Raw genomic sequence first — 12,914 nt, forward strand, 5'->3', positions numbered from 1 at the left:
GTTTTAGGCTTAGGGGTCAGGTTAGGGTTAGGGTTAGTTTTAGAGTTAGGGTTACAGTTGGCTTTAGGGTTAGTGTTAGGTTAGTGTTTGGTTAGATTTAGGCTTTGAGTTAGGGTTAGGGTTAAGGTTACTGTTAGTGTTAGGCTTAAGATTAGAGTTAGAATTAGGGATAGGATTAGGGTTAGGGTTAGGGTAAATGTTAGGTTTAGGTTTATAGTTAAAGTTAGTTATATGGTTAGGGTTAGTGTTAATGGTAGGGTTAGGGTTAGGTTTATAATTAGGTTTAGGTAGGGGTTAGGGTTAGGTAAGGGTTAGGGTTATGGTTTGGTTAGGTCTTGTGATAGGATTAGCTTAAGGTTAAGGGTTTGTGTTAGGGTTAGGTTTAGGGTGTGGGTTCATGTTACGGTTATGGTTAGGATTAGGTTTAGGGTTCGTGTTAGAGTTAGTGTTAGGGTTATTGTTAGGGTTACATTTAAGTTTACAGTTAGGTTTAGGGTTACTGTCACAGTTAGCATTAGGTTTACTATTAGGATTATTGTCTGGGTTAGTGTTAGAGTTAGGTTTAGGATTAGTGTTAAGGTTAGGAATAGCGCAAGTGTTAGGATTAAGGTTACATTTATGGTGAGGTTTAATGTTAGTGTTAGTATTAGGGTTAGTGTTAGTGATAGGGTTAGGGTCAGGTTTAGGATACCATTAGGGTTAGGGTTAAGGTTAGGGTTAGGTTTAGTGTTAGGGTTAGGGTTCGTGTTATGTTTAGGCTTTATTGTAGGGTAAGGGTTAGAGTTAGTGTTTGGGTTAGGATTAGGGTTAAGTTAAGTGTTAGGTTTAAATTTAGGGTTAGTGTTAGTGTTAGATTTAGGTTTAGGTTTAGGATTAATGTTAGAGTTAGGGTTAGGGTTAGGGTGAGGGATAGTTTTATGGTTAGGGTTAAGTTTCATGTAATGCTTAGTGTTAGTGTTAGTGTTAAAGTTAGTGTTAGGGTTAGGGTTAGTGTTAGTGTTAGATAAGGGCTCAGGTTAGGTATAATGTTAGGATTAGGGTTAATTTTAGGGTTAGTGTTAGATTTAGAGATAGGGTTACGTTTAGTGTTAGGGTCAGGTTTCGAATTAGAGTTAGGTTAGTTTTAGTGTTAGGGTTAGTGTTAGTCTTAGGGTAAGAGTTAGGGTTAGGGTTAGTGTTAGGGTTAGGGATAGGGTTAGGGATAGGGTTAGGTTTAGGATTATGGTTTGAGTTAGGGTTAGGGTAAGGGTTAGGGTTAGGATTAGGGTTAGGGTTTGTGTTAGGGTTAGGGTTATGGTTGGATTAGGTTTAGAGTTAGGGTTAGGGTAAGTATAGGGTTAGTTTTAGGGTTAAGGGTAAATTTAGGGTTAGTGTTAGGGTTACTATTAGGGTTATGGTTAGGGTTAATGTTAGGTTTAGTGTTTGGGTTATGGTTAGGTTTTTAATAGGGTTTGTGTTGGGGTTAGGGTTGGTTTAGGGTTAGTGTTAAGGTAGTGTTAAGGTTAGGGTTAGGGTAACTTAAGGGTTACGGTTTGAGTTGGTTTAGGTTTATCGTTTGTATTAGTTTTTGTTTTCAGGTTAGGGATTGGGTTAGTGTTAGGGTTACAGTTAGGGTTAGTGTTAGGGTTAGGGTAGGGGTTAGGATACCTGTTAGAATAAGGGTTAGGGTTAGGATTACTGTTTGGGTTAGGGTTAGATATATGTTTTGGGTTATTGTTAGTTTTATAGTTAGTGTTATTGTTAGGGTTAGTGTTGGGGTTAGGTTATGGTTATGGTTAGGGTTAGGTTAAGGATAGGGTTAGTTTTAGGGCTAGGGTTACTGTTAGGGTTAGTTTAATGTTAAAGTTAGGGTTCGGTTAGGTGGACGGTTAGGGTCAGGGATAGTGGTCATATTATGTTTAGATTAGGGTTAATGTTATAATTAGGTTTACAGTTAGGTTCAGAATTAGGGTTAGTGTTACAGTTAGGGTTAGGGTTAGTGATAGGTTAGAGTTAGGGTTAGGGTTAGTGTTAGGTTGAGGTTTAGGGTTAGAGTTAGTGTTAGGGTTATCTTTTGGTTTAGATTTAGGTTTAGGGTTAGGGATAGTGTTAGGGTTAGTGTTATTTTTAAGATTATGGTGAGAGTTCCTGTTATGGTTAGATTTAGCATTATTGTTAGGGTTAGGGTTAGATTTAGGGTTAGTGTTATGTTTAGTATTAGTGTTTTGGTTAGGTTTAGTGTTAAGGTTAGTGTTAGGATAAGGATTAGGTTTAGTGTTAGGTTAGGGTAAGCGTTAGGTTGAGTGTTAGTATAAGAGTTAGGGTTACTGTTAGTGTTAGGGTTTGTATTAGCATTTTTGTTAGGTTTAGATCTAGGTTTAGTGTTACGATTAGGGTTTGTATAAAGTTAGTGTTACTGTTGTGGTTAGGGTTAGTGTTAGTGTTAAGGTGAGAGGTCCTATTAGGGTTAGGATCAGGGATAGTGTTAAGGTTACAGTTAGCGTTAGGGTTAGTGTTAGAGTTAGTATTAGTGTTTTGGTTAGGTTTAGTGTTAGTTTTAGGGTTAGGATTAGTGTTATTTTAGGGAAAGGGTTAGGGTTACGGTTATTGTTAGAGTTAGTGTTAGTGTTAGGGTTAGGGTTAGGGTTAGGGTTAGGTTTAGGGTTAGTGTTAGGGTTGTGTTAGGGTTTCTGCTAGGGTTAAGGTTAGGGTTAAGATTAGGGTTAGCGTTACAATTAGGATTCAGGTTAAGGTTAAGTGTAGGGAGACGAATAGGTTAGGTTTAGGGTTAGGGTTGGGGTTAGGGTTAGTCTTAGTTTTAGGCTTAGAGATGGGGTTACTTTTAGTGTTTGGTTTAGGTTTCTAATTATGTTTAGGGTTTGTGTTAGGGTTTGGGTTCAAGTTGTTGATAGATTTAGGGTTAGTGTTAGGTTTAGGGTTAGTGTTAGAGTTAAAGTTATGGTTAGGTTTTGGGTAAGGGTTAGGGTTATTGTAAGATTAGGTTTATGGTTAGATTTAGGTTTAGTGTTAGGTTTAGGGTTATTATTAGGGTTCATATTAGGGTTATTTTTAGTGTTTGTGTTAGGGATAGGGTTAGGGTTAGGTTTCAGTTTAAGGTTAGGGTTAGATTTAGAGTTACGGGTATGGTTAGAGTTAGCATTAGTGTTAGGTTTAGTGTTAATGTTAGAGTTAGGGTTTGTGTTAGGTTTAGTGTTTGTGTTAGGGTTAGGGTTAGGGTTAAGTCTAGGGTTATGATTAAGATTGTGTTTAGAGATAGAGTTAGTGTTAGGCTTAGGGTTAATGTTAGTGTTATGGTTAGGGTTAGGTTTAGAGAGAGATTTAGGATTAGTGTTAAGGTTAGGGTTAGGTTTAGTGTTAGGGTTAGTTTTATAGTTAGGTTAGAGGTAGGTAAGGGTTAGGTTTAGGGTTAGGTTCGGGTTAGGGTTGTGGTTTGGGTTAGGGTTTGTGTTAGGTTTAGGAATAGGATTAGTGTTAATGCTAGGTTTAGGGTTAGGGTCTTTGTGTTAGGGTTACTGTTAGGTTTATGGTTAGGGTTCATGTTAGGGTTAGGCTAGGTATAATTTTAGGGTTAGGTGTAAATTTTTGCTTAATGTTACAGTTAGTGTTACAGCTAGGGTTAGGTTTAGGGTTAAGATTAATGTTTCGCTTAGGCTTACAGTTAGGTTTAGGGTTTGTTTATGGGTTATGGTTATAGTTAGTGTTAGTGTTAGGGTTAGGTTTAGGGTTAGTGTTGGGTTTAGTGTTAGTTTTAGGGTTAGGGTTAGTGTTAGGGTGAAGGTTAGTGTTAGAGTTAAAGTTAGAGTTAGGTTTAGGGTTAGTGTTAGGGCCAGGGTTACAGTTAAGGTTAGAGTTATTGTTGGAGATTGCTTTAGTGTTAATATTAGGGTTAGGGTTACGATTAGTGCTAGGGTTAGTTTTAGGGTTTGTTTTAGGGTTAGGTTTATGGTTACGGTTAGGATTAGGGTAAGGTTTTGGGTTGTGGTTTGGATTAGTGTTAGTTTTAGTGTTAGGATTAGGGTTAGTGATAGGGTTAGGGTTAGTGTTAGGGTTAACGTTAGGTTTAGGGTTAGGGTTAGTGTTAGGGTTACGGTTAGGTTTAGGTTTAGTGTAAAGGTTAAGAATAGGGTTAGTGATAGTGTTAGAATTAGAGTTAGGGTTAGTGATAGGCTTAGGTTCGTATTAGGGTTAAGGTTCGTTGTAGGTTTATGGTTAGGGTTATTGTTAGTGTTAGGATTATGTTTAGGGTTAGGGTCTGTTAGGTTTAGGGTTAGAGTTAGGGTTAGTTCTAGTGTTTTGGTTAGGGTTAGATATAGGGTTAATGTTATGTTTATGAATAGAGTTATGGTTAGGGTAAGTGTTACAGTTAGGGTTAGGATTCGTGTTAGGTTTAGTGTTATGGTGAGTGTTAGTGTTAGGGTTAGGGTTAGTGTTAGTGTTAGGTTTAGAGTTATGGATAGGGTTAGATATAGTGTTAGGTTTTGGGATAGCTTTAGGGTTAGTGTTACAGTTAGGGTTAGGGTTAGTGTTAGTGTTACTGTTTGGGTTAGGCTTAGGGTTTGGGTTAGTGTTAGGTTTAGGGTTAGGGTTAAGATTAGTGTCAGTGTTACAGTTAGGGTTAGGATTAGGATTACTCTTAGGTTTAGAATTAGGGTTAGGATTAGGGTTAGGGTTAGCTTTACAGTTAGGGTTAGGGTTAGGTTTAGGATTAGGGTTAACGTTAGGTTTAGTGTTAGGTTTAGGTTTAGTGTTAGGATATGGGTTAGGGTTAGGGTTAGGTAAGAGTTAGGGTTAGGGTTGTGGTTTGGGTTAGGGTTTGTGTTCAGTTTAGGGTTAGGGTTTGTGTTAGGATTAGGGTTAGGGTCTGGGTTTTAGTTAGGGTTAGAGTTAGGGTTCGGTTAGGGTTCGTGTTAGTGTTAGGGCTAGGTTTATTGTTAGGGCTAGGTGTAAATTTTCGGTTAGCATTTGGTTAGTGTTACGGTAAGAGTTAGAGTTTGATTAAAGATTAGTGTTTTCCTTAGGGTTATAGTTCGGTTTAGGGTTTGTGTTATAGTTACGGTTAGGGTTAGGGTTAGGGTGAGGTTTAGGGTTAAGCTTAGGTTTAGGGTTAGTGTTAGAGTTAAAGTTAGGGTTAGGAGTTGGGTTAGTGTCAGAGTTAGGTTTAGGGATTAGGGTTGCAGTTAGGTTTATGCTTAAGGTTATGGTTAGGGTTTATGTTAGTGTTAGGGTTATGGTTACGGTTAGGATTAAGAATAGGTTTAGGGTTACTGTTAGGGTTAGTGTTAGGTTTTGGTTTAATATTAGGATGATAGGGTCCGGGTTAGAGTTAGTGTTAGGGTTAGAATTAGATTTATACTTAGGGTTAGTGTTAGGGTAAGGGTTAAGTTTAGTTTTAATGTTAGGTTTAGGATTAACATTATGGTTAGTGTTACGGATAGGTTTCATGTTAGTGTTAAGAGTCATTTTAGGGTAAAAGTTAGGGGTAGTGTTAGTGTTAGGGTTATGTTTAGTGTTACACTTAGTGTTAGGTTTAGGGTTAGGGTTAGGGTTCGTGTTATGGTTAGGGTTTGGATTAGTGTTAGGGTTAGGTTTAGAATTTGGGATAGGTTTAGGGTTAGTGTTAGTGTTAGGGTTAGGGTTAGCATTAGGTTAGTGTTACAGTTAGTGTTAGGCTTGTGTTGCAGTTAGGATTAGGGTTAGTGTTAGGGATAGGGTTAGATTTAGGTTTAGTGATAGTTTAAGTGTTAGGTTTAAGGGTAGGGTTAGGGTAAGTGTTAGGTTTAGGGTTAGGATTAGGGTTAGTGTTACTGTTAGGGTTAGGGGTAGGTTTAGTGATAATGTTAGGGTTAGTTTTAGGTTTAGGGTTAGGGTTACGGTTAGGGTTAGTGATAGGGTAAGGGTTAGGTTTAGGTTTAGTATTAGGTAAGAGTTAGGGTTGTTGTTAGGGTATGGTTTAGGGTTAGGTTTAAGGTTAGTTTTATAATTAGGGTGAGGATCATGTTTAGGGATTGGGTTAGGGTTAGGTTTAGGTTTAGTTTTAGAATTAGGGTGAGGATCATGGTTAGGGTTCAGGATAGGGTTAGGTTTAAGTTTAGTTTTAAAATTTGCGTTAGGATCAGTGTTAGTGATCAGATTATGGTAAGGGTTAGTTTAAGAATTAGGATTAGGATTAAGGTTAGGTTTAGTGTTTGGGTTAATGTTATGGTAGAGTTATGGATCATGTTAGGTTGAGGGTTAGGGTTAGGGTTTGGATTAGGGTTAGGGTTACAGTTGGATTAGGGTTAGAGTTAGGGTTAGGGTTAGTGTTAAATTTAGGGTTAATGTTAGGTTTAGGCTTAGGGTTATGGTTAGGGTTAATGATAGGTTTAGGGTTAGGTTTATGTTTAGTATTAGGTAAGACTTAGGATTACTGTTAGGGTATGTATTAGGGTTAGGTTTAGGGTTAATTTTAGAATTAGGGTGAAGATCAAGGTTAGGGATCGGGTTAGTGTTAGGGTTAGTTTATGTGTTAGGATTAGGGTTAGTTTTAGGGTTAGTGTTAGTTTTAGGGTTACGGTTAGGGTTATGGTTTATGTTAGGTTAGGTTAGTTTTAGGGTTTGGGTTAGGGTTAGTATTAGGGTTAGTGATAGGTTTAGAAGTAGTTATATGTTTAGGATAAGTTATAGGTTTGGGGTTAGTGTTAGGGTTAGGATTAGGGTTAGGGTTAGTGTTATGGTTATGGTTAGGGTTAGGGTTAGGAATAGGGTTAGGAATAGTGTTAGGGTTAGGTTTAGGGTTAGTTATAGGGTTAGGGTTCGTGTAAGATTTAGGGCTCGTTTTAGGGTATGGGTTAGGGTGTGGATTAGGGTTAGGTTAATGTTTAGTGTTAGGGTTAGTGTTAGATTTAGAGTTAGGGTTAACATTATTGTTAGTGTAACACTTAGAGTTAAATTTAGGGTTAGTGTTATGGTGAGAATTAGGTTAGGTTTAAGGTTAGTGTTAGTGTTAGGGTTAGGGTTATGTTTAGTGTTAGTGTTAGGTTTAGGGTTAGGATTGGTTTAGGGTTAGTGTTAGGGATAGGGTTAGGTTTAGGGTAGTGTAATGGTTAGGTTTAGGGTTAAGGTCAAGGTTAGTGTTAGGTTTTGGATTAGGATTAGGATTAGTGTTGGGTAAGGGTTAGAGTTAGGGTTAGGTAAGGGTTAGGGATTAGATTAGTTTATGGTTACGGTTGTGGTTTGAGTTATGATTTGTGTAAAGGTTAAGGTAATGTTTAGGGTTTGTGTTAGGTTTAGGATTAGGTTGTTTGTTTGTGTTAGGTTTACTCTTATGGTTAGGTTTAGGGATAGGATTAGTGTTAGGGTTAGGTGTAAGTTTATCGTTATGGTTAGGGTTAGGGTTAATATTTCACTTAGGGTTAGAGTTAGGTTTAGAGTTTGTGTTAGGGTTAGGGTTAGAGATAGTGTTAGGGATAGGGTTAGGGTTAGGGTGAGGTATAGGGTTAGGATTAGGGTTAGGGTTATGATTAGTGTTAGGGTTATGGTTAGGATTAGAGTTAGGTTTAGGGTTATGGTTAGGGTTAGTGTTAGGTTTAGGGTTAGGATTAGTGTTAGTGTTACTGTTTTGGTTATGGTTAGGTATATGGTTAGGGTTAGTGTTAGGATTAGGTTTCGTGTTACATTTAGGGTTAGGATTAGTGTTAGGGTTAATGTTAGGGTTAGTGTTAGTGAAAGGTTTAGGATTAGTTATAGGTTTGGGGTTAGTGTTAGTGTTAGGGTTAGGGTCACAGTTAAAGTTAGGGTTAGTGTTGGGATAGTGTTAAGTTTAGAGTTAGTGTTAGAATAAGGGTTAGGGTTAGTGTTAGGGTTAGTGTTATGGTTTGGGTTAGGGTTATATTAAAGTTTAGCATTAGGGTTAAAGCTGGTGTTAGGTTTTGGGTTAGGGTTAGTTTTTTAGTTATAGTTAGGCTTAGTGTCGGAATTATGGTTAGGATAGGATTAGGAATAGTGTTAGTGTTAGTGTTAGAGTTAGGGTTTGTGTTACGTTTAGCATTAGGGTTAGGATTTGTTTTAGGGTTAGTTTTAGGGTTATGGTTGGATTATGGTTAGAGTTAGGGTTAGGGTTAGGGTTAGAGTTAGGTTTAAGGGTAGTGTTAGTGTTAGGGTTAGGGTTAGGGGTAGGGATAAGGTTAAAGGTAAGTTTAGGGTTACGGTTAGTGATAGGGTAAGGATTATGGTTAGGTTTACCGTTAGGGTTAGGTTTTGGGTTAGTATTAAACTTTGGGTTCAGATTAGGTATGGATTATGGTGAAGGTTAGGTTAGTGTAGCTTTATGGTTTCTGTTAGGGTTTGTGTTAGGGTTACGGTAAGGATTAGAGATAGGATTAAGGTTAGAATTAGAGTTATAGTTAGGGTTATGGTTAGGGTTTGTGTTAGTTTAAGGTTAGTGTTAGTGTAAGTGTTAGGGTTAGGGTTAGTGTTAAGGTTATGGTTAGGGTTAGGGTTAGGATTAGTGTTTGGTTTAGGGTTAGATTTAGTATTAGTTTAGTGTTAGGTTTAGAGTTGGGGTTTGTTTTATGATTAGTGTTAATTTAAGGTTAGGATTATGATTACAGTTAGGTTAAGGTTAGGGTTAGTTTTAGGATTAGCTTTAGTGTTTGTGTTAGAGTTAGGTTTAGCATTAGGTTAGGGTTAGGTTTAGGTTTGGGTTCGTATTAGGGTAGGGTTAGGGTTAGTGTTAGGTTGAGATTTAGGGTTAAAATTAGAGATAGGTTTAGGGTTACAGTATAAGTTATGTTTAGTGATAGGGTTAGGGTTAGTGTTAGGTTTAGTGTTAGTGTTTGGTTAGTTTTAGGGTTAGGTTTAGGGTTTAAATTAGGTTTAGTGTTAGGCTTAGTTTTAGAGGTAGGGTTAGAGTTCCTTTAGGGTGACAGGGTTAGTGTTAGGGTTTGGATTAGGGTTAGCGTTAGAGTTAGGTTTAGGGTAGGGGTTACTCTTAGGGTTGGGGTTAGGTTTTTTAGGTAGTAATCAGGGACAGGGTTAGTTTTAGGATTAGTTCTAAAATTAGGGCTAGTTTTACTGTTAGTGTTTGGTTTAAGGTAAGAGTGGTGTTTTAGAGCTAGGGTAAATGTTAGGGTACAAATCAGGGTCAGGGGTATTTTTAAGATTAGGTTTAGGACTCAACTTAGGGCTAGGATTTGTTCTAGGTCTAATTTAAAGTTTATTTTAAGTTAAGGTTTAGGGTTATGTCTATTGCTTAGTTTTGTTTGAGTTCTAGGTTTAGGGTTAGCACTAGTTTTATGATGATTATTATGGTTAGGTCTACTATTAGTGTTAGGCTTAGGCTTATGGTTATGGTTATATTTAGAGTTAGGCTTAGATCTAGAGTTAGGCTAGGACTTAGGATAGGGCAAGGGTTACGGCTAGGTTTAGAGTTACGGTAAGGGATAGGGTTAGAACTAGGAATAGGGCTAGTGTGAGAGTTAGAGTTTGTCTTAGGGCTAGAATTAGGGTTAGGGTTCGGATAAGGGTTAAATTAAGGCCAGGATTAGGGCTAGAGTTAGTGTTCAGTTTGGGCCTAGTGAAAAGGTTATGGTTAGGTTTAAGTTTAGAATAAGGGATGGCGTTATACCTAGGTTTAGAGGTAGGGTTAAGGCTAGAGTAGGGATAGGGATAGGCATAGAGTTAGGGTTATTATTAAGGTTAGGTTTAGGGCTAGGATGAGGGCTAGTGTTTTTGTTTTTGATGTTGTTGTTTTAGGGCTAGGATTAGGGCTAGGGCTAATATCAGGTCTAGGGATTATGGGTAAAGATAATTTTAGGGTTAAGTTTAGGTCTACATCTAGTGCAAGGGTTAGGCTTAGCTAGCCCTAAACCTAGCTATAACCCCATCTCTTCCCCTAAACCTAACCCTAAACATAGCCCTAAAATTAGGCCTAACCCTAACACTAATCCTAGACCTATTACTAGGTCTAGTTTAGCCCTAACCCTAATCTTAACCCTAACCTTAAGACTAAATCTAATTCTTGCCTAACCCTATTTCTAGTTCTAACCCTATCCCGTACCATAACCTTAGCCTTAGTCCTAAAACATAACCGAGCTATAGCACTAATCCTAATCCTTAACTTAAACCCCAAATCCTAACCCTACATCTAGTCCTCAGGCTACCCGTAATTCAAGTCCTATCCCTAACCTAAAACTAACCCTGAACCTGACTCTGAACCTAACACTAATCATACCTCAAAACATCACCCTAAACTTAAACCTAATCCTAAAACTAGACTTAGTCCTAATTGTAGCCCTAAATTAGCCACAATCATAACCCTAGTTCTTACATTAGCCATATCACTAACACTAGCCCTAACAAAACCTAAAACCTAGCCCTAATCTGAGCCCAAACCCTAGCTTTAACCCTATATCTAATCCTAAATGTAGCTCTAACACTTACCCTAAACCTAACCCTAACTTAATTCCTTACACTAACCCTAAACCTAACCCTAACAAAAACCCTAGCCCTAACCCTATCTAATACCCTAACCGAAACCTAACCCTAATGCTAGCCCTCAGCCTAATGTTAGACCAGGATGCAAGAAAAGACCACTGACTACAATTAAAATCAAATTTAAGCAAACTTATAATTTCCATCGGCCAGGCTGCCTCTCCCTCCCAAAATGGTGGGAACAAGACAGCACCCCACCTTTCCTACAGCCCAGCTTTATAGCCCACAAAGTTACACAAAAGGGGGGTTACAGACAACAGAACTCTTGACAAGCATCACACTAATGGTACTTTACATTTTTTTTTTTTTTTTTTTTTTGCTGGCCCCAACATCAGAATTTATGAGGACCATTAGAGCCTCAGAGAGGGTTGTTGTCTGGCCAGGGAAGGCCAATATTTATGAGGTGTCACTAAGTTTCAGAGAGGGCTGCTATCTGGTCAGAGAGCCAGGCATGGGTGAGTTCAAGGCACGGGCAGACATTCCAAGCAGGCTCAGAATTTGCAGTAATTTATAGTAAAGCCGAAATTATCTTTTCATGGTTTTGTGGCGAGATGCCCAATTTTAAGAAAAGATCAGGTTGGGTATATCATTCCCCCTTTTTCTTATGTGTCCCTTTCAAATCTTTGATAGTGTAGGGGAAGAGCACTGAGGAAATTTTAATCCCTCAGGCAACAGTGTCCAACTTTTTAGAACTCACCCAAAACCGGACTCCTTGATTTTACCTGACTTAATTAATTACTTATATTCACAGTTTATTTTTGGCTCCATTGTTGTAAGAAGAGAGGCATCGCTTGTTTTGGCTTCTTCTGAGCTGAGAGGGGGTGACATGAGGGGGCATGGCGTGAGGAACACAGGTTGCCTTTTAGAAGTCAGTTGAGGGACATGAGTTGCCTTTTAGAAGTCAGTCCGTTTTGAAGTCTGGTTGGGGAAGAACAGGTTGTAAAGTCATCTGGCGACAGTGCTTCTATGAGAGAAACAAAAACCATGAGTACTGAATAAATGTTGCAGCAGCTGGAACATGTCACTGTATAGAAGTTCCCTCACCAGGCTTTAACATCCCCAGTTATCAGGACTGTAAGCATAACATTTAACTTTTAGTGTTACAGATGTCCTTCCCCATAAGATACAGTTTAATAATTTAATGTCCTCTGATCTTGAAAAATTCTTTTACTAGTATGAGCTCTGTGTCTATTAGAGAAACCTTTAATTCTGTTACTCATGGCTGGATAATCATACTAGCAAACACGAAGCCTACCTGTGTAGGTGAGGAATATCTGTAAGCCTTAAACTAAAAACTTCTGTCTCTGGCAGCTCCTCTTGATAGTCTCTTTTTATAGTTATCAGGCATTTCTGTCTGAGAATCCTTCTTTGTAGCCTCCAGTCTTACTTATTTTGGGAGGCTAACATAAAGTGTATACCTTAAATTATTATTATTATTATTATTATTATTATTATTATTATTATTATTATTATTATCATCATCATCATCATCATCATCATCATTATTTAAAATTCCCAGGAATGGCTGTATTTTGGTTTTAACTGTCTTTGCTAAGTGTTTAAGATGAAGCAGTCAAACTGACTTTTGTTTCTATCTATTGTTAACAGTCAGATGAGCTTTTATGGGAGTCATTCCTTGGGAAACTTCTCAGTTCTGCTAGTGCCATTTGTGCTAGGATGTGTCTAGGTCTTCCTTGACCATGTGGCTTTCCTCGGAAGCATCAGGGATGCCTCCCTTCTCTGATGACTCTCCTCTTCATACCAAATGCACTGATTGGCTTTCTGTTCTCCAGTGGTCTCATTAGTCTCCCTGATCGGGAGGTTATGTGGCCCAGAGTTGCAAAGCTCTTTAGAGAAGTCCCCTGTTCCCTGGATTCAGACTGACTCAGAGGGCAAGAGCCAAATATTGGTTTTTCTGGCCCTTTTAATTTGACTTTAATTTTAAAACTTAATCTTAAACATCCAGCAAATAAATTTTAACAGCCTTATATTAAGAGAACTGGGCTTTAATGTCTATAACTTTATAATTATTCATGTTTTTATTAATTGAGATCTGTATTATCCTGTCTTGTAGGTGATGGCTTATTATCTTAAATTAACCCATGTTGTGTTCTTAAAGCAACACTTCTGTAAAACACTAACAGGGAATATTTAGATCACTTATAAGGAAATTACAAAATAAAATTAACAAGAGTAAAAACATTTAGTTTGTGTAATAGCTACCCTGAATTTTTGGATGAGTTATACATTATATCCCCTGTTTGAGATCCTAGTAATCTTGACAAAATAAATAAATAAATAAATAAAAAACTTTTGAACATAACTTTAAATGAACTAAAATCTGGCCTACAGCTTTCGTAGTCATTCTCACATGTAGTAAGATGGGACACAGAGCCTTATCTCAGGTAAGGCTCTTTATAAATCTTAGGTGTTTTAGTTCTAAA

Source organism: Marmota flaviventris (assembly GCF_047511675.1).
Source record: "Marmota flaviventris isolate mMarFla1 chromosome 3 unlocalized genomic scaffold, mMarFla1.hap1 SUPER_3_unloc_3, whole genome shotgun sequence".
NCBI lineage: Eukaryota > Metazoa > Chordata > Mammalia > Rodentia > Sciuridae > Marmota > Marmota flaviventris.